The sequence below is a fragment of the Diceros bicornis genome, chromosome 38, assembly GCF_020826845.1.
Source record: "Diceros bicornis minor isolate mBicDic1 chromosome 38, mDicBic1.mat.cur, whole genome shotgun sequence".
Taxonomy (NCBI): Eukaryota; Metazoa; Chordata; class Mammalia; order Perissodactyla; family Rhinocerotidae; genus Diceros; species Diceros bicornis.
Window position 1 is genome coordinate 7,129,135 of NC_080777.1, and position 20,889 is coordinate 7,150,023.

At 42.6% G+C, this 20,889-nt stretch overlaps 1 protein-coding gene across 2 annotated transcripts in view; it reads right to left on the reverse strand.

Annotated features, from left to right (window-relative positions):
• COQ8A (coenzyme Q8A) overlaps positions 1–20,889 on the reverse strand; it is a 56,697-nt gene that overhangs the window by 27,077 nt on the left and 8,731 nt on the right. The gene's annotated exons all lie outside the window — the stretch shown is intronic.

Here is a 20,889-nt window from a genome sequence, read left to right on the forward strand (position 1 = left end):
GGTCCAAAACTGACCTCACCATTCCTACCCCACCCTCACTGGGCTTCCCATCCTGAGGAATGCGACCACCACCCACTTCTCTCCTCCTCTCCTCTCCTCCCCTGGTCCACCTAGGTGCTCCCACCTGGGTAACTGCAACAGCCCCTCACTGGCCTCTCTGCCTCCAGCCTTGCCCCTCCTATCCATTCCCCATGCCACTGCCAGAGCAATCACTTTAAAAGGAGAATCCTATCAAATGACTCCCAGGCTTCCTGACTTCTCCAAGATTCCTAAGGAGCTGAAAGAACCTTCAGGACCTAGCCCACTCCTGCATCTCCAGTCTTGCCACCTTCCCTCCACTAACTGTGTTCCAGTCAGGCCAACTCCACTCTCCTGCAGGCCTGTGCACATGAACGTACTTCCTGTCCTCACCAGGCCCCAGCTCAAACATCACCTCTTCTGGGAAGCCCTCTTCAACATATACCACCCCAAAAGCCCATCCACATCTCCCCACAGCACCCTGTTCTTTTCCCATCGTAGCAGTGGCCATGCTGTAAATGTGCCTGTGTAACTGTCTTTCCCCACCACTGGGCTGTCAGCCAGAGGAAGGCAAAGACCACATCTGTCTTCCCCCTTTGCACCTCCAGCACCTAGCACCATGCTTGATACAGAGCAGACAGAAACTAACTCAGCTGATCCCTCCAAGGTTCAAGAAAGCCTGACATTTATGAAATTGATACCAAACCTCTTATTCTCAAGTTCACAGTAAGCCAACCACTGAGACATCAGTGTTTGGAGATGGAGAAAGGTTTATTTGAATTGGCCAAAATGAGAAGGCGGGGGATAGGTTCTCTCAAATCTGCCTTGACAAGTGAAGAAAGCAGGGGTTCTTTATATTTACAGAGCTAAGGGGCTTAGAAGGAGGAGTTTTGGAGAAACAAAAAGGTAATCTGTGAATTCTTTCACTCCAGATAAACCCTTGGGCAATCTGACTTCAACAGCAGCTGGGGCTGGTTACCTGGTGATAACCTACTTAAAGTCATTTTTTTTTTTTTCTGTAAAACAAGTTCATAAATCCTTGTGACCCTTGAGTCACCCCTCAGGTTAAACAAGAAAATAGCAAATTGACAAGATTAACTTCTTTTCACCTATGTCTGTGCTGGGAACAAGGCTGAAAGGTAATCTTATTCAATATTTACAGCAACCCTCAGGTACCTGGCTCACACCTTAAAAGCTTGTAGCCTTCCATCTACATACAGAATCAAAGGCCTCTTAGGAGGCTGGTCTGGGGCAGGGTTCTCACTGTCAACACAAAATAACCAATAACCATTCCATAGATAGAAGAGATAGGTGAGTTTTACTTGAGCCAGAGTGAGGATTATAACCCGGGAAGGCCCTTTCCAGAAAGGAAGAAAGCGTTCCAGAGGAGCATGGTTTTTGGTAGTCTTATATCTTTTTAGAACAAAGAACACACATTAAACACGCCCAGGATACATATTCATCCAAGTTTCAAAGAGGTATTCAGTTACAAATTGGCAGGTCAACATGACCCTGATGTCGGGAAAGGGAACTTATTTTAGGGTACAAATATGGGCGTTACCGATAGGGCATTACCAATAGGGTGTTACTGGCTTGGTAGGAAGGGAAGTATGCATTCTTATTTTATTTTATTTTATTATTATTATTTTTGTGTGTGCGTGAGATCAGCCCTGTGCTAACATCTGCCAATCCTCCTCTTTTTTTGCCGAGGAAGACTGGCCCTGAGCTAACATCCGTGCCCACCTTCCTCCACTTTATATGGGATGCCACCACAGCATGGCTTGCCTAGCAGTGCGTCGGTTCAAACTGGCAAACCCCGGGCCGCCGCAGCAGAGCGCGTGCACTTAACCGCTTGCGCCACTGGGCCGGCCCCTGCATTCTTACTTTAATCGTTAGAGCAGATATACAATGTATGTTTGCTAGGCCATAAATCAGGCTTTTTTAGTTCAAGCCACATCAGTTTTGAATCAGAAGTTACCCCATATACCCCACTACAGGAAAATCTCTTGTCATCACACTTAAGTGGGTATCAGAATTACTGGGAAGACTTGTTAAAGCACAGATTGCTGGGCCCCACCCCCAGGTTCTAAATCTGTAGGTCTGGGGTGGGGTCTGGAAACCTGCATTTCTAATAAGTTCCCAGCTGCTGCCACTGCTGGTCCTGGAAACTTGAGAACCCTGCTCTGGAGGACAACGGGAAAAGGGAGCAGAGGTGGCCCACGCTCAAGGCCAGACAGGAAGTCTAAACAGAGATCCTTTCCTATAAGTTTCTCCCTGCTACACCATCCCCAAAAGTCTGGCTTTGCCCTTTGGAAGGAGGAAAAATTTTTCCTCTACCCTTCCAGGTTCTTCTAGCTGGCCTAAGAATTAAATCGACATAAGACAGATCAACAGGAGAAAAACAAATTTAATTATGTATGTACAGGGGCCCCATAAGAATATGAGACCCAAAGACAGACAATTGAGGCTTAAATGCCTGTCCTGAGCCAAGGAGAGGGTGGGGTAGGGATCTGGGACTACAAAGGAGAGAAAGACAATTCACAGGGAGATGGAAATGTTTGGTAACAAATGTTTCCCAGCTACGTGGAGAAGTCCTTCTCATGTAAAAGAAAGTTATCTTTGGTAATAGCTCTCTTCCTGGTGCAGGCTCTCTATCTAAATCCTTTTAGGCAGTTGAGGGGGAGGTAAAAAAGACTTCCTGAATCTGCTGTTTCTTAAAAATAATCAGCCTAAAATAATCCTTATGCCCAAGAGACATATTTTGGGGTGACAAATTTTGCTCCCCTACACTCTTAAGTGGAAACCTTTCCCCGTCTCTTCCTTTCCCATTATTCCCTCAAGAAACTGAGAAAGGACATCAGAAATGAATGAGTTTACAGACAATGACCCACAAAGCCAGCCACCAAGGGACTCTCAAGACTGGCATTTCCAGCACTCTTCGGAAAGGACTGTTTCATGATCTCCGGGAGGCCCTGGGGCCGTGGCCTCTGCCCACTCCCAGCCAAGAACAATCGTTTTACTGTGGGCATGAACATTCTTAATTTCTAGCCTGCCCATATGGGCACTGAAAAGTTCCTTTACATGCTTAAAATTTTTCTCTTTTTCTTTTACTCTTAGAAAAAGGAAACACCCGTTGACTGTCTTCTCCAAGGACTCAGAAGAATGTAGGTGTTGGAAAAGACTTCAACGTCTGAACCAAAAATCCATGAATTTCTATAGATGTGCCCTTCACCTCGGCCTTTAAAATCACACACCAGGGGCCATCAATCAAATACCTCAGGCAGCTCTGGGCTTCTATCTAGTGAGGCCAGGCCTTGGGGTCTCTGTCAGCAGGTTCAGAAATATCCTAATATGCTATCAATTTTCAAAGGCGACAGAAGACATAAAGAACCCCGGGGAAGAGAGAGAGAAAAACAGCCTCCACCCTTCCCCTGTGAGTCAGCCCCAGCACGGGCCTGGTGAGTGAACCTTTCACAATGGGAGACAGGCCACTAGAGTCATTCATCCCCTACAGCTGCAAGTCTCCTCTGGATGCCCCAAATCTGCACGTCTACCAGGATGTCCTTTCCCCTTCTCCTTCCCAAGCCATCCTGCCTGATACTTATGCAAGAATTCTGCCAAAACTTATCAAATTGCAGTTCCTTAAAACAGGATGTGTGTGATAATTCAGTTACAAGAATGTAAATCCCAACACTAAGACTGGTTATGTGGACAGTGGTATATCCATAAGATGGACTGCTATGCAGCCATTTAAAATGACACTGTGAAAGGTAGTCATTGATAAATAAGAAAATTTATTATATATTCCCACATTAAAAAAAAAGCAGGTTACAAAACAATATTATCCTTCCTTTGGGAGGGGGGAAGGAAGGAAGAAAGGAAGACGGATGACAGAGAGAAAGCATGCAAAACATTAACAGTGGTTTTCTCTGGGTGATGGGAAAATACATTCTTTTTACTTTCTTCATTTTCTTCATATTTTCTAAAAAGAACAGGGACTACTTTTATAGTAGAAAATAAACTATATAAAAATAGTCTTAAATATCTGCTGTTAAAATTAAAAGAAAACACAAGCACACAAATGTGTAAATTAAAGACACTGCCCAACGTCCCCAAAGTGTTTGTCCTGGGTGGAATGGGCAGAGGGATAGACGGCAGATCAGAATGCTATAAATAATGCTTCTCCACGCCCTTGTTTAGCCACTGTCCTTCATCAGAAGACAACTGCCCCTAAGAAGCCGCCAGGAAGATGGAACACGGCCATCCCACTTTGGAGAAAGAGGCTCAACTGCCCTTCTCAGAAAGTGGTGAGAAAATCACTTGGCATAGGCAGGCAGCAGGTCTAATGCTGCCCTCTGCACTAAGAGACAGAAATAATTAATGGGTACTGATGGAGTTCAAAGCAGGCTGCCCCAAAATATGCCACTTTGGCATACTGATTATTTTGAATTAAAGTTCCTTAAGAAACAGCCAGTGCAAGAAGGACACTCTGACCCTCCTTTGTCCCCCTGAAAGGAGAAGATAAATCTCCCATGTGAAAGGTACCCTCCCTGCACTAGGAGGTAGAGAGACATCCTTATCGCTAGAGATGGAGAATTCAGGGCCGAGGAGGCTGTGTAAACAAACTCTGCTTAGTTTTTTCACTAATTAATAGCCAAGCCTAAGTTTCTTTGTCTTGTCAGTTCTTCATAAATGTATTGTTTCTTTGTCTACAAGATATAAAAGCTGCCTGCTTTGGTCACTTTGGGCCTCGTATTCTTATGGGGCCCCTGTACATACAATATTAAATTTGTTTTTCTCCTGTTAGTCTGTCTTACGTCAATTTTATTATTAGACCAGCCAAAGAACCAAAAGAATTGGGGAAAATTTTCCCTCCCTGACAATTTTGGCATAGTTGGCAGGATCTTCACTGGCTGGAACTTGCTTGTTTCCCAAGACTGCTGCAGGTGAAGAGACCCTGGGACGTCTGACAAAAAGCCGGCAAAAGGTAAGAATTCTTACCATGTCAGCCTCCCAGATCTCTGTCTGCAGGGTACGGTGGAAGTGAAAGTGGTGAGAGTCCTTTTTCTCTTTTTATAAACTTAGTTTAGCTGGAGAAAATATTTATGCAACTAGTTTCTTAGCCATAGTGACTGTGGTAAAAATTTGGTATGAATACTCTTGGTTTTTATTGATCCTTTTCCTCCCAGAGATGGTCACTGTTCTTCTTCTTCCGTCTGTTGTATCGTTTGTCATAGGAGGAAACACCATAAGGAAGAACACAGGCATAGGTCCTATGAGCCTGCTGTTCGAGCCGGCCTCACAGACTGGTGGGTCATGGTTCCCACCAGACCAGCTTCTGTTTAGACAAACTTTGCTGGGGGTCACCTATGTAAAAACCAAATGAGGTTTATCCTTCTGTCTTCTTTTATGCCCTGAGAGCTTGGCTTTGTGACTAGTGAGAATATTGTCTCTGGTATCCATCATCCGGAAGGTGCACTTACAGGAATGTACCTTGGTGGCCAGTTGAATAGACTGGAGTTCCAAGACACCAAGTCACAAGCAGCATTCTCTTTGTCTGGCCCTGCCAGCCCTCAGGGGAATTTTTCATAAAGGGTCCCAGTCCATAAGAGGCCTTTTTCATCTCAATCTTTGTTGCTTTGTTAGTGCTGGAAAAGTCCGATTCCAGGAGTGCCTGCCCCATGTCACAGATTAGCAGGTCAGTGACTAGAAGTCTCACATTCCTGTGAAAGACTGGAAACGTCATTTTCACTACACCATCCTGACCACCTGTGCAACGAAGGCCTTTGCTTTCTTAGACTACTTTTGGGAGTGAACTTTCTAGATCTTGTGAGGACTGCATACTTTGCACTCTCTTGTGGGACATCTCTTGTGTCCTTGGTTAAACCATAAAACACTTTTTGAGTCGCTACTGAGTTTAATATAAGATCCTACTCATCAATGGCCACATTATGGATCTTCTGAATTGGCTATATTTGAAAGAAAAAAAACTTTAGAGAGCTCTCATCCTAAACAAGTCTTATTGCTACCTATAAAAAGACCAAATTAAGAAGTGGATACAAACAAATATAACAGCTTGCCTTCAAGACTCCTTTTAACAAGATGAAATTAGACTTAGGACAAAAATTACAACTCCACATTAAACATAAATTCCCCCTTCTTAGAATCCAAAGAATTAAGTAAGCCACATTTCAGCACACCTGGTTATTTTATGTCTAAGAACTGTGGTCCCAGAAGCTGCAGATATCTTAAAAAAAAAAAAAAAAATGCAAATCTTACTAAGCTTGTTTTGTGTCCTAAGAGCTTGGCTCGGCTTTCTGGCTGCCTGAGACATGCAGGCTATTGGTTCTTTCTTTTGGCTATCTTCCTGAGTGACTCTGGATCTTGGGAAGGCGACCTTTGCACATTCTCTGAAGATGCCTCTTGGGTCCATGAAATTGTTCAATACTGCCAGAAATATTTTACTGTTTGTCCCAGCTAAAAACTGACAAGATATTTAAAAGGACTTTTTTCTAAGTAGCTCTATGGTTAAAGGTTGGTCTGAAATTGGAAGCTGATGTTCAAAGTCTGATGGGAGTTTTTTTAGGTTTCCTCACCTAAGCTAAAATGAAACTATGTACCAAGAGGGAAAGAAAAACAGTCCAACACAGGTGGATGGGTAAATCAACCTATGATGTCATTTAGGCTGCAACCCAATTCTTTGGAAAAAAAAATTTGAGAGCAACTGTCCTTATCTTACAAATCTGCGCAAAACTTTAAAAAAAACAATGCAGCCCTGGGGCAATCCAAAGTCCATCTATTCCTTTTTACCAATCCTAAAACTTCCCCTATGTATCACAAAAGGCTTGTAAATTATTGGCCATAGGAAACCAAAGTCTTTCTCTGCCCCTTGAAGTTATAAATCTTATCACCTAAGACTGAAGGGAAAAAAAAAGGAAAAGAAGTCTTTTTAAAAACACAAACTGCTGAGCCAGCCCTGATGGCCTAGTGGTTTAAGTTCAGTGTTCTCACCGCTTCGGTGGTCCGGGTTCGTTTCCCAGTCATGGAACCACACGACCTGGCTGTCAGCAGCCATGCTGTGATGGAGGCTCACATAGAAGAACTAGAAGGACTTACAACTAGGATATACAACCATGTACTAGGGCTTTGAAAAAAGAAAATACAAACTGCTCCACAGTTTCTATAAGATTATTTGTCAAGGAGAAATACAAATCATATATCTTCTCTACAAATATTAATAGTAAAAAGTTTTAGTTATCTGAGTGGATAAACTTGTAAACTAGTGAGTTTTATATTGTTATAGCTGATTTGCAGCTAAAATTTTAAAATGAAAGCTATAAGATCTCTATTTGTGTTTGTATGTGTATGCATCTACACACATTATAGATACGGTATTTTTCTACCTCCAGATGGTACTACCAAAACTAATTTCTAAAGGAGCTCTACGTAATTGGCTTAAAAATATGGGCTTATAGATTAAGTATTTCTAAATCTCAGAAATATAATAGAAACTAACCAAATTGTTTTTCGAGTTCACGTGATCTAGGATAATTTTTGGTAAATAAAAGCTATTTTAAGTTTGTTGGTTTAATTATTTCAGGCACATGTTTAGAGTTATCAGCATTAAGTAAAATACTTCTATTCTACCTAGGTTTACTAAAAGTCAAATAAGCTCATATTTTGGTTATAAAATCTGTCAGCAAAAAAAAACTTACGATGATGGCTAACTGCTTAAATGTCTCATGAAATTTTCATGAGTAAATATGATTGCTAAGAACAAAGAAATTAAATAGACTAAGTGAGATAAGAGTTTTTAGATGAATTTTTTAGGAATGATTGTTTTATAATATGTCTACTTAAATAGTTTCCCAAATCTCTTGGGTAACTTCTACCCTTAGAATTTTCCTAACTTAAATTAAATGATGGGAATTCACTGAATGTATAGATCATTTCCAAATAAGATAAAATACTAAAGCTCTAATGGCTAAACAAGTCTAAGTTTACCTACTTCTGTCTTATTACACAGAAACTAAAGATGTTTGGGTCGGTTAGTAAACATGTCTTATGCCACATTAAAAATTGCGCTATGAGGAACTGTATGCTTCTAGAAATTATTAAATGTATTTATAAATTTGCCAATCTACAGAATGCTGGCATAACAGACAGTTCACAATTGCTTCCTTCTTAGTTTTCACTAGAAATTAAGGTTTCTAAGGGTTAAGAATTGTAATTAATATACGTAATTAAAACTCCCAGAAATAATGAAGGAAACAAATCTGTACACCAGGAAAGTAGGATATGTTTTTGGTTAAAAAAGGTATAAAGTATGGAGATGCACTTTTGTTGAGGGAAATGAAAATGATTTTGTCCTAAAGTAAAGCCAGTTATTTCAAAAGGGAAAAAGAACAAAGGGATTTTAGTTTTAAAATGGACAAAGAAAGCTGTAGAACATTTATGGAAAAGGAATCTTTGGAAAGGAATTGTGTGTGTGTGAGTGTGTGGTCAGCGCTGGCTAAGATTGGAATGAATTTAATTAAGTGAATGAGCTTTAATATCAAAAGTAAGCTTGTGAAAAATTAAAATTTGGCTTTTTCTCTCTTAAAGGGACCAAGTTTTTTTGGACTATTGCTCTGCTCTTCATAACAAGAGATTGTGAAGGGTTTTTCTTTGCCTTTAAAGTAATCTACCTAGAAGACAAAAATTCTGTGCTTCATCAAAATAATGTCCTGTGCTTCATGTTGTCTTTTTGATGCAATTGTAAATGGTATTACCTTTTTGAGCTCTCTTTCTGTTAGTTCGTTATTAGCATACAGAAATGCAACTGATTTTCGTAGATTAATTTTGTACCCTGCAACTTTGTTGTAGTTGTTGATTATTTCTAATAGTTTTCCAACGGATTCTTTAGGGTTTTCTATATATAAAATCATGCCATCTGCCAATAGTGAGAGTTTCACTTCTTCGTTACCTATTTGGATTCCTTTTATTCCTTTTTCTTGCCTAATTGCACTGGCCAAAACCTCCAGTACTATGTTGGTAAGGAGTGGTGAGAGTGGGCAGCCCTGCCTCATTCCTGTTCTCAGAGGAATGGCTTTCAGTCTTTCCCCATTGAGTATGATGTTGGCTGTGGGTTTGTCATAAATAGCCTTTATGATGTTGAGGTACTTTCCTTCTATTCCCATTTTGTTGAGAGTTTTTATCATAAATGGATGTTGTATCTTGTCAAATGCCTTCTCTGCATCTATTGAGATGACCATGTGGTTTTTATTCTCTGTTTTGTTGATGTGATGTATCACATTGATTGATTTGCAGCTGTTGAACCATCCCTGTGTCCCTGGTATGAATCCCACTTGATCATGGTGTATGATCTTTTTAATGTATTGCTGTATTCGGTTTGCCAATATTTTGTTGAGGATTTTTGCATCTATGTTCATCAGTGATATTGGCCTATAATTTTCCTTCTTTGTATTGTCTTTGTCTGGCTTTGGTATCAGGGTGATGTTGGCCTCGCAGAATGAGTTAGGAAGTGTTCCATCTTCCTCTATTTTTTGGAATAGTTTGAGAAGGATGGGTATTAAATCTTCTTTGAACGTTTGGTAAAATTCACTGGAGAAGCCATCTGGTCCTGTACTTTTATTTTTTGGGAGGTTTTTGATTACTATTTCAATCTCTTTACTTGTGATTGGTCTATTCAGATTCTCCATTTTTTCTTGGTTCAGTTTTGGGAGGCTGTATGAGTCTAAGAATTTACCCATTTCTTCTAGATTGTCCAATTTGTTGGCATGTAATTTCTCATAGTATTCTCTTATAATCCTCTCTATTTCTGTGATATCCGTTGTAACTTCTCCTCTTTCATTTCTAATTTTATTTACTTGAGCCTTTTCTCTTTTTTTCTTAGTAAGCCTGGCTAAGGGTTTGTCGATTTTGTTTATCTTCTCAAAGAACCAACTCTTTGTTTCATTAATCCTTTCTACTGTTTTTTTGGTCTAAATTTCATTTATTTCTGCTCTGATTTTTATTTCTCTCCTTCTGCTGGCTTTGGGCTTTGTTTGTTCTTCTTTTTCTAGTTCTGTTAGGTGTAATTTAATGCTTATTTGGGCTTTTTCTTGTTTGTTAAGGTGGGCTTGTATCGCTATGAGTTTTCCTCTCAGGACCGCTTTTGCTGCATCCCATATGGTTTGGTATGGCATATTTTCATTTTCGTTTGTTTCCAGATAGTCTTTGATTTCTCCTTTAATTTCGTCAATGATCCATTGGTTGTTCAGTAGCATGTTGTTTAATCTCCACATTTTTGTCACTTTCCCAGTTTTTTTTTCATGGTTCATTTCCACTTTCATAGCATTATGGTCTGAAAAGATGTTTGTTATGATTTCAATCTTCGTAAATTTATTGAGGCTTGCTTTGTTTCCCAACATATGGTCTATCCTTGAGAATGTTCCATGCGCACTTGAGAAGAATGTGTAGTCAGTTGTTTTTGGATGGAGTGCTCTGTATATGTCTACTAGGTCCATCTCGTCCAGTTTTTCATTTAAATCTACTATTTCTTTATTGACTTTTTGTCTGGATGATCTATCCATTGATATAAGTGGGGTATTAAGATCCCCTACTATTATTGCATTGTTGTTAATGTCTCCTTTTAGGTTTGTTAATAGTTGCTTTATGTACATTGGTGCTCCTATGTTGGGTGCGTATATATTTAAATGTGATATGTCTTCTTGGTGGAGTGTCCCTTTTATCATTATATATTTCCCTTCTTTGTCTTTCTTAACCTGTTTTATCTTGAAGTCTACTTTGCCTGATATGAGTATGGCAACACCTGCTTTCTTTTGTTTGCCATTAGCTTGGAGTATTGTCTTCCATCCTTTCACTCTGAGCCTGTGCTTGTCTTTAGAGCTGAGATGTGTTTCCTGGAGCATATTGTTGGGTCTTGCTTTTTAATCCATCCTGCCACTCTGTATCTGTTGACTGGAGAGTTCAATCCATTTACATTTAGGGTAATTATTGACATATGAGGGCTTAATGTTGCTGTTTTGTCACTTATTTTCTGGTTCTTTTGCGTTTCTTTTGTTTCTTGTCCTATTTGTTTTGGACTGCCAATTCAGTTTGGTTGTTCTGTCTTATGACTCTTCTAGTTTTCTCTTTGTTTATCATATGTGATTTTGTTTTGATTATTTGTTTAGTGGTTACCTTGAGGTTTGTGTAAAAAATCTTGTGTATGAGATAGTCCATTATCTGATGGCCTCCTATTTCCTTATACTAAGTCAATTCAATCACTTTCCTCTTCCCCTTCTAAGTCGTTCTTGTTATACCTTATTCTATCTTGTGTTGTGTTTGTGTGTTTACAGTGATGAGGTTAAATTTATTTTTGGTGATTTCCTTCCTTTGGTCTTTGATTTTGGTATTTAAGAGGTTGCTAACCTATTCTAGTAAAGATCTACTATTTTTCTGAGTTTATCTACCTATTTTTCTCCTTGCTCCAAGCTTTGTATTCCCTTTCTCTTCTTTTTTTCAGGCCTGAGGGCCTTCTTGAGTATTTCTTGTAATGGGGGGGTCTCGTGGCCATGAACTCCCTTAGCTTTTGTTTATCTGGGAGAGTTACTATTTCTCCATCATATTTGAAGGATATTTTTGCTGGATAGAGTATTTTTGGCTGAAAGTTTTTGTCTTTCAGTATTTTGAATATCTCATTTCAGTCTCTCCTAGCCTGTAAAGTTTCTGTTGAGAAATCCACTGAGAGCCTGATGGGAGTTCCTTTGTACGTTATTTTTTGTTTTTGTCTAGCTGCCCTTAATATTGTTTCTTTGTCACTGACGCCGGCTAGCCTTACCACTAGGTGTCGTGGAGAGGGTCTTTGCCTGTTGACATATTTAGGCGACCTGTTGGCTTCGCTTACTGGTATTTCCTGCTTCTTCCCCAGATTTGGGAAATTCTCAGCTATTATTTCCTTGAATAGGCTCTCTGTTCCTCTTTCCCTCTCTTCTCCCTCAGGAATATCTATAATTCTTATGTTACATTTCCTAATAGAGTCAGATATTTCTTGGAGACTTTCTTCATTTCTTTTTAGTCTTAGTTCTCTCTCCTCTTCCATCTGAAGCATATCTGTATTCCTATCCTCTAAAGTGCTAATTCTTTCCTTCATATTGTCAGCTCTGTTCTTTAAAGATTCCAGATTCTCCTTTATCTCCTCCATTGTGTTCTTCATCTCCATCAGCACTGATTGGTTTTTCTTTATGATTTCAATCTCTTTTGTGAAGAAACTCCTAATCTCATTGAATTGTTTGTGTTGTCTCGTATTTCGTTGAGTGTTTTTATGATAGCTATTTTGAAATCTCTGTCGTTTAGGTTATGGATTTCTGTGTCTTCAGGGTTGGTTTCTGAGTGCTTGTCATTTTCCTTCTGGTCTGGTGATTTCATGTATCTTTGCATCGTGGTTCCTGTATTGGCTTTGTTTTTCCTCATCCTGGAAATCTCTGGTTGTAATTTCCACCCGCCGCCACTGTGTGGGGGTAAAGGGCTGTGTAATCTGAGCCCCCTGCGCTCTGCCCTGTCTGCTCGCTGCGATCCTCGGGTCGCTTGGTCTGGTCTGGTAGGCTGAGCTGCAGGGTCCGTTTGCGGCGGGGTGGGGGGGCTGTGCTCTCTCTTTTGCCCACTGGGTCCCTGGTGTGGGGGGCTTCTCATTCACCCCTCGTTATCCGCTCTCTGGGGTGCTCAGATGTTGATGGTACCCTGTAGCAGTTCTGAGTCCTCTGTGTGGGAGTTTCCCACTGGCTGAGAGAGCCCGATGAGCTATGGTTTCCCGCAGAGGGCCACCCCTCCCCCCTCTCTGGGAGCCACGTGGACCAGGATTGCTGATCTGATGGGGAGGGAGAGGAGTTCTCCTTACCTCTCCTCACTTCCTCCAGGGGCCCAGCAGGTTCCACTCTCAGATGTGCGGCAGTGTGGATCTTTCCGATCTTGCTTTTCACTGTCTAGGATTCCGTTGTTGGTCTGTGACTGTTCCTTTTGTTGTATCTTATCAGCACAGGAGTTCACGGGAAAGCTCACTCTGCCATGACGCTGACGTCACTCTCCCTTCATGTTGTCTTAATCAGGTCTTTGATTACTTAAGAAAACTGAATCTTCTCAATACTAAAGAGCTAAGTTTTGCTCAGAACTATGTAACCTTCAACATTTGTTTATAAAGTCTTTGTCACTTTGATTAAATAGATAATCATTATTTCATAATGATCTGTGATCCTATTTAGTCAAGTGTCCAAATTTTTTTATATTTTTGACAAACGTCCCCAAAATCAAATTCTAAATGAAGTATTTTTGACTTAGAACTAACTTTGAGATATGAGATGTTCCAGAAGGCCCCTCGAAGAACTCAAGATTTATTCTCTTTCCTTATAAAAAGAGAGATGTCAAACTAATTAGGCTTATTTGGTATGTTAAATTACATGGGAAGCACTGTCAAAGAAGTGATGCTTTAAACTTTCTTAGATAACATTTGTGTGGAAAAATTTTATTAATATAAGTATTCTAGAAATTCTATAAAATTCCTAAAATTCTGATATGTCCTGGTATAATGTTATCAGTCATAATTCTAGTTATTATCTTAAAATGTTGTATGTCACAGAAATAACCAAATTTCCCTGTCAATTGCATTGTAATGAACTCTAATCAGATCTTTAACCGTGCCATTTTCAAGTCTTTTGTCATTTACAGACAGTTATTGTTTTACTCTGCTGCTTTTGCAAAAGTGTTCCTGCAAAAGTGCTTCATCTTCAAGGAGATTCCTGGAAAGGACTTTTTGACAAGTACAGGTTTCTGATAACTTTAAGATCATAAAACTTAACTGGGTAAGAAGTTCCAGAACCAATGGAAAAAACTGGATTTAAGGAGAACAAGAATTAATAATATGGGACTGAACAAACTGATGAGGATCATTATAATTTTTATGACTTTTTGTTTGAAATTTGCTGGTTTTTTTAATCTTTTGTTTTCCAGATATAAGGAAACATTTCCTCTTAAGATAACTATGACTCGGAGCAATTTGGTAAAATATACCTTTATGAACAAAGATGAAACATTTATCTTTTTTCTCCCTAACTGCTCCCTCCAGGATTCAGAAAATCTCAGTGAGTACTCTTATTTTCATGGCCTTATAGTCATTTCCATAAGTTCAATAAGAATGTGTTCCCCCTGTAACAGGACACAGTTGGAAACACTGGTTATATTACCAAGGCTTTGACTGAAACGTCATATTTGAGAGAGATGTACATAGACTCAGATATGACCAGACAGCTTTAAAGAACTAAGGTTGACTTTAGGAAGCCAATAAATCCTCTCGGATATATCGGCCTGGTACCTTGCTTACAAGGCTCCTGGCAGCCTTACCAGGTGAGTAGAGAAGGTTAATTCCTGGCAGGCCCAGGAACCTCAAAATATTTGGGGGACCTTGAGAAGGGAGGAATTAACCCAAATCTGTAGCTACTGCAAGTGAAGTCTGATGGTAAGTCCTTGGTTTGGCTTCATAGCCTCAAGAGGCTTTTAAAAGTCCTGTTGGAGATTCCTTATGAAAAATTCTAGCAAAGCAGATTAAAAGATTCTATATGGTCAATTGCTATTCTTGCTGCACTTATATAAATAATCAGGGCAAGTTTATTGAAACTAGACTTAATTTACCAATAAATTAGTCTTACTATAGTTATCTTTGATAGAAGTAGGGGTGATTGTAGAGAGAAAAAAATTATATTTCAGTAGAAACTATAATACACACTTGTGGATATTAGATTCTAGTTCTGTTAACTGTCTTTGAGGTTTGTTTTCTGCCTGTTAACTAGACCAAATTCTGAATTATTCTAGTTTCCTCCAGTGTCTCACTATAACTCTCCAAACTAACATTTCCAATTTTCCTCACACCCTTCTGACTTGGAATCATTAAGAACTAAAACTGCTCTTTTTCCTGAAGGCCTGCAAACTGAACACAAACTTGATGTAAACTAAACTTGACTTGATATAAACTTCAGAGAAATCACCACAATAACTCATGTTTATTCAATCTTCATGCCCGTTGCTATGCGGGCCACTCAGAAAGTATGCCTGAACACCCGATGACATCATCAGAGACATTCAAACTGCAAAAGATGCTTCAACCCCGACATCAAGAAATCTTCTCTACTGGCTACCCTCAGAACACAGAAACTGGTTTATACTTGTTCCAATCATTAACCATTGTTTTTCTTTTGTTTCCATAGAATTGCCTTTTATAAATACCTTATTGCTTGCACCATAGGACTAACTATGGGAGCCTACCTGCATCACCGCCTCTTGAAATGGGACACAACAGTTTAACTGAACTGACCTACTTTCAAGACTAAAAGATTAATTCAATGAAATAATGGAGCAACCTATCAGCTCAGCTTTTAATATATGAAACTTTCAGAGAAGTCTCAGCAGAGAGAAATGATGGGGTTGAGGGTAGGCTGCCCCAAAAATGCCACTTTGGCATACTGATTATTTTGAATGAAAGTTACTTAAGAAACAGCCAGTGCAAGAAGGACACTCTGACACTGACCCTGATTTATTTCTGAAAGAAATGAATCTCATATGTGAAAGGTACCCTCCCTGCACCAGGAGGTGGAGAGACAGCCTTATCACCAGAGATAGGGAATTCAGGGCCAAGGCGGCTGTGTAAACAAACTCTGCTTGGTTTCTTCACGAATTAATACCCAAGCCTAAGTTTGTCTTGTCAGTTCTTCACAAATTTATTGTTTCTTTGTCTAATAGGTATAAAAGCTGCCTGCTTTGGTCACTTGATTCTCATATTCTTATGAGGCCTCCAAATATACAATATTAAATTTGTTTTTCTCCTGTTAACCTGTCTTATGTCAATTTTATTATTTGACCAGCCAAAGAATCAAGAGAAGTAGGGGGAGATTTTCCTCCTCCCTGACATTACTTTCCCCCAAAGACACAGGATCCTAGTTTAGAATAATGTAGTAAGTGCAGTGACTACATTTTTCTGAACCAAAAGTTAAGACATGTAATATGACTAGTATCCTTCTAGGTCAGGAGTCAGCAGACCACAACCCTTGGGCCAAATCCAGCCCTGCTGCCTGTTTTTGTAAATAAACATTTATTGGAACACAGCCACACTCATTCATTTATGTATTGTCTACAGCGCATTCATTTACATGTGTATTGCCTACGGCTGTTTAGGGTTTTTTTCAGTTATCACAGAAGAGTTGAGTAGTTGCAAGAGAGATCTATGGTCCACAAAGCCTAAAATATTTACTATCTGGTCCTTTATAGAAAGTTGGTCAATCCCTATTTGAGGGCAACAGAATAAAATATAACCACAGTTGTCCCAGGAAATCTGGTAAGGTCACTAGGGTTGTATCAGAGCAGCCCACAGGGCTGGCGGTGGAGTGAGATCCCCCATTACAGTTCTGCTCTTGACCCCAAGAGATGGGTTCACCTCACCAGACACAGAGCTGCCCACCCCCAGAGGCCCCAGGCTGGAGCCACACAAAGGGAGGGGCTCGGTAGTGACCACCTTTTACCAGACCACCCAGCGCAGGGCAGCCCCTGGGTGCTGCTCATGAAGCAGTCAGGCCTGGGGGCTGCAGGGGGTGTCAGATGCCGACTTCCTGTACGTCTCTTCTCCCTCCTCCTGCCACTTCAGGAGGCTCACGGCCACACCACAGCCCCCTGCATTCCCTCGCCTCACCCTAAATGACAAGCGCCACTGTCAGTCTGCAGCTTGAGCTCGAGCGGACATAAATCCAGCTACCGTCTAATCCGTCCTTCATTCCTGCACTTTCACTGCATCCCTAACAAGAGGCCCCCGCCAGGCAAGCACCAGGCGTGGGCATGGGGAAGACAGGTCTTGGTTGGAGGGAGACAGGCAGACAGGGATGTACATTGCTGCCTCCACCTTAAGCCCCACACAGACCCCCCGACTGAGGGGCACGGCGGCCTCCTGGCGAGCCACACAAGCTATCCTGTCTTCCCTGGCAGACAGGTCTGAGCGCCGGGGCTGCTCACCACGGACCCCACGTGGATCTGAACCCGCAGCGCTCGGATGACACAGTGCAGTCGTGCCTTGTGAGGAAAGGAGTTCGTTTCTGGGCCTCAAGTCGTCTTGTAGGCTGAGGACTTTACGGTCCCTTGACAGCTGCGTCAGACTATTGAGATTTTTCTTGGAATTGTTTAAAAATTATACACTCTTATACAAACACACACAAGAGCTTGTTAAGCGGCAGGCACTCTGACACTCTCCCACAGTGAATTTAACCAGTTCCCCAAACGTTTTATTTTATGAGAAGGAGAAGACCAGCACAACATGAGAATGATGACTATAGCTGCTATTATTATTGAGAGTTTATTATATGCCAGGCTCTGTGTTAAGTGTTCTATGTGTATTATCTCAATTATTTTTATATGGTAGGTACTATTATTATGCCCATTTTACAAATGAGGGAACTAAGGCACAGAGAGGTTAAGTAACTCACTCAAAGTCACACAGCTTAAAAGAAGTACCGCCACGACTTGACTCTATCGTGGCTCAGCAGCCAGGCATCCTTTTAACAGGTAAGAGGAGAAAACAAGCAAAAGAGTGTGTTTTGATGTCCTAGACAGCAAGCCTCCATTCTCCACCCACTGGGAGACTAAGATGTTCTTGGGATTCCCTGGTATGTCGCCCTGAGGTGGGCACTGGGCTGGCGGGGAGGGGATATAAAAGCAGCAGGAGGAGAAGTTCCAGCCCCTAATGACGGTCCAGAGAGGAGCCCAACGCCGCAAAGGGGCCCAGGGCTCCAAAGCACAGGCGGGCGGCACGGAGGGTCCCGGTGGCCTGTCCTGCCTCTGATGAGCTGACGCAACTGATCACAAACATGGCTTCCCAACGCCAACCCGCCGAGCACGGGGTCCGGACGGCAATGTCATTTTCTGACGAAAAACCCAGCAAAGTTTTCTGCTTAAAACATTTAAAAATACGTGGTTCAGGAAGTGATACTGATGAAGCCGTCGACGCTCCGGAGTTCGGGGCCCTGGGGTCAAATCCTGACTCTGCTGCTGACCTAAGTCATCTAAGTGCATCTTTGTGCCTCAGTTTCCCCGTCTGTTCTGGAGAGCAGTGGATTAGATAATCCATGTAACAGCATTGAGGGCACCGAGTGCCTGTCACACAGCAGGTGCTGAACTGTGAGCAGACACGATGACTGTTATTCCGACCACACAGACACTGGAGTGAGGTCCAGACTTGGGGAGATCGGAGGGCGCCTGAATGCAGTCAGTGTGGATAATCCAGTCATTTCTCCACATCCCAGCACCAAGGCCGGGCACAGTACCACGTCTGCCTCGGGGTGAGGGGGCAGCCTCGCCCTCTCCCGGGGACCAGAGTGGTTTATTCACGCTGTGGAGAGGGACATCACTCGGGAGAGGCGGTCCAGCGTGCCGGCGGCCTGCGTGGAGCGCCCAGAAACAGGCCGGCCATCAACACCCACTGGTGTTCCTTACACGGTCAATGCCACTCTCAGAGGACGAAACGGCATGGAGGCTTCCGCCGGGTATTTTCAGGAAGCGACGGGGGGGGACCCCTCTGACCCTCACAAGCTCCCTGTCTCCAAGCCACAGCACACTCTGCCCCCAGATCAATCTTCCCATGGTCCATTCATTCAAGCCTTGCTCGAATGGCCCCTAGCTGTCTAAGAATGAGGCCCAAACTCCCGAGCCTGAGGTCGGAGGTGACACGGTGAGGTCCCAGGCCTCCTGTCCAGCCCCCACTTACACCCACGCCCGGCAGACAGGCACAGCCCTTCACCTCCGCAGAGCTAAAACCCACCCATCAGCCGTGCAGACAGGGCAGCGCCGTCTGCAGGAGGCCAGCCTCCCTCGGGGCCTGGGAATCGCTCTGCTGATCAGCCCCCGGGCCGCTCCAGGCCTGTTCCTCACCCATCCTATAACCTCTCTCCCCACCTGGAAATTACAGCGTAAGCTCTTTTTATGTCCAATCTACATAAGAGGGGTGGAAGCACTTTGAAATGTATGAACACACCACATACGTTCAAGGATTTATTTCTAATCAGGCTCTCACTTGACTCTCCACTCACGAATTCAAGTCTTCTCATCAGCTGACGACTCTTCCAGCGCTGGTCAGACCCTGCCCTGTTTGGTAAGTTATCTTTGGCACATTTACATCTTTTCTCCTCAACCAAACTCTAAGCCCCTCTTGGGGAGGCTCACGCCTCACACACCTCTGACTCCTCCCCCACCCACCCCCACACACAGACGGAGCCCGAGCACACAAATGGCAAGTGTGACCTGCACTGTCACACAGGAAGGTGAAGAAGGACCCTGGGTGGGGAACCCTGGAGCTGTAGTTAAGGAGTTTCTTTTAAATCCGATATTTAAAGAGCTGTGTTTACATTTGGCCAAAATGCTGTGGGTGACTGTGGTGGGCTGAATAACGGCCACCCGGAGAAGTTCATGCCCTAAGCCCCAGAACCTGTGAATATGTCACCTTACGCGGCAAAAGGGACTTTGCGGGTGTGATTAAGTTAAAGATCTTGAGATGCGGGCTATCTAGATGGGCCCAATGTAATCACAAGGGTCCTTAGGAGAGCGAGGCAGGCGGATCAGAGGCAGGAGGAGATGTGAGTTTGGAGTGATGCAATTACAGCCAAGCAAGGAGGGCAGCCTCTAGAGGCTGGAAAAAGCCAGGGTCAGGTTCTGCCCTTGAGCCTCCAGAAAGAACCAGCCCTGCTGACTCCTTGATTTCAGCCTGATGAGACCCATTCCAGACTTCTGACCTCCAGAACTATAAAATAACAAATCTGTGGTATTTTAAGCTGCTGGGTTTGTGGTAATTTGTTACAGCAGCAATAAGAAACTAATACAGTGGCTATTTTTAAAAGGGCAAGTCATTGGGTTGGGAAGACGGGTTGTATTCTAGATTAATTTCCAGATCATTCCTCTAAAATAACTTAGTTCGGTCACCCCACAAACAGTACTGAATGCCAACCAAGTCCCAGGCGCTGAGCTGGGTGCTGGAATATCCCACAGGCGGCTCGAAGCACATTCTTGTTCCTGACGACAGAGCCCTGCTGGCTTTCAGCATAAATATGCCCCATCCTTCTACAAGTCTCTTTCCCAGGTTCGGTTCCCCATTCAAACCATCACCGGGCACATACTGCATGCCAGACACTGTGCAGAGGCTGGGGGACCACAATGCCTAAGTAAGAGCCCCCCTCAAAACGCATCTCCTCAGTTTTTAGACGCTTAATCCTTCAAAACACTTCCACTTCAGATTTACTGTGTCAATGAAATAGTATTGATAACAAGAATAGCTACCACTTATTATTCCCCTTCTGTGGCCCGTCACTTTCCATCACCCCTAATCCTACAACAACCCCGCGAGCTATTACTGTCCCCATCTGCTGATGAGATAAAGCTCGGCGAGATGAAGAATCTTCCCTAAGTCCCATGGCAGTCAGGGGCTGGCCTGTCCACGCCTGTCTGGCTCCAGGCTCCAGGCCCTTCCTCTTACTGCCTAGGAAGCTGACAGACAAGCAGATAAGAAACCTGCCCCCGGATCAATAACATTTTTTTAAAATCAATGGTCACTCTCCTGGAGACACAGCAAGGTTGTGTCTATCCACCTGGTGGCAGAAAATCCTGAGTGATAAAAATCCTGCAGCTGGCTGGGCTCTCAAAGGCCATCCAGCCAAACTCTGCCTTCTGGAAAGCTCCTCCGAGACCTCCGCGTCAAGCGTCTCAGCACCAGAGATCCCGCCCACTAGGGGCAAAGCTTGGTTCTGGGGCCAGTTCTGTCTCAGACGCAAAAGGGAGAAAGAGGCAGGGGACCCACAAAGAAGTCCACCCCGGGGT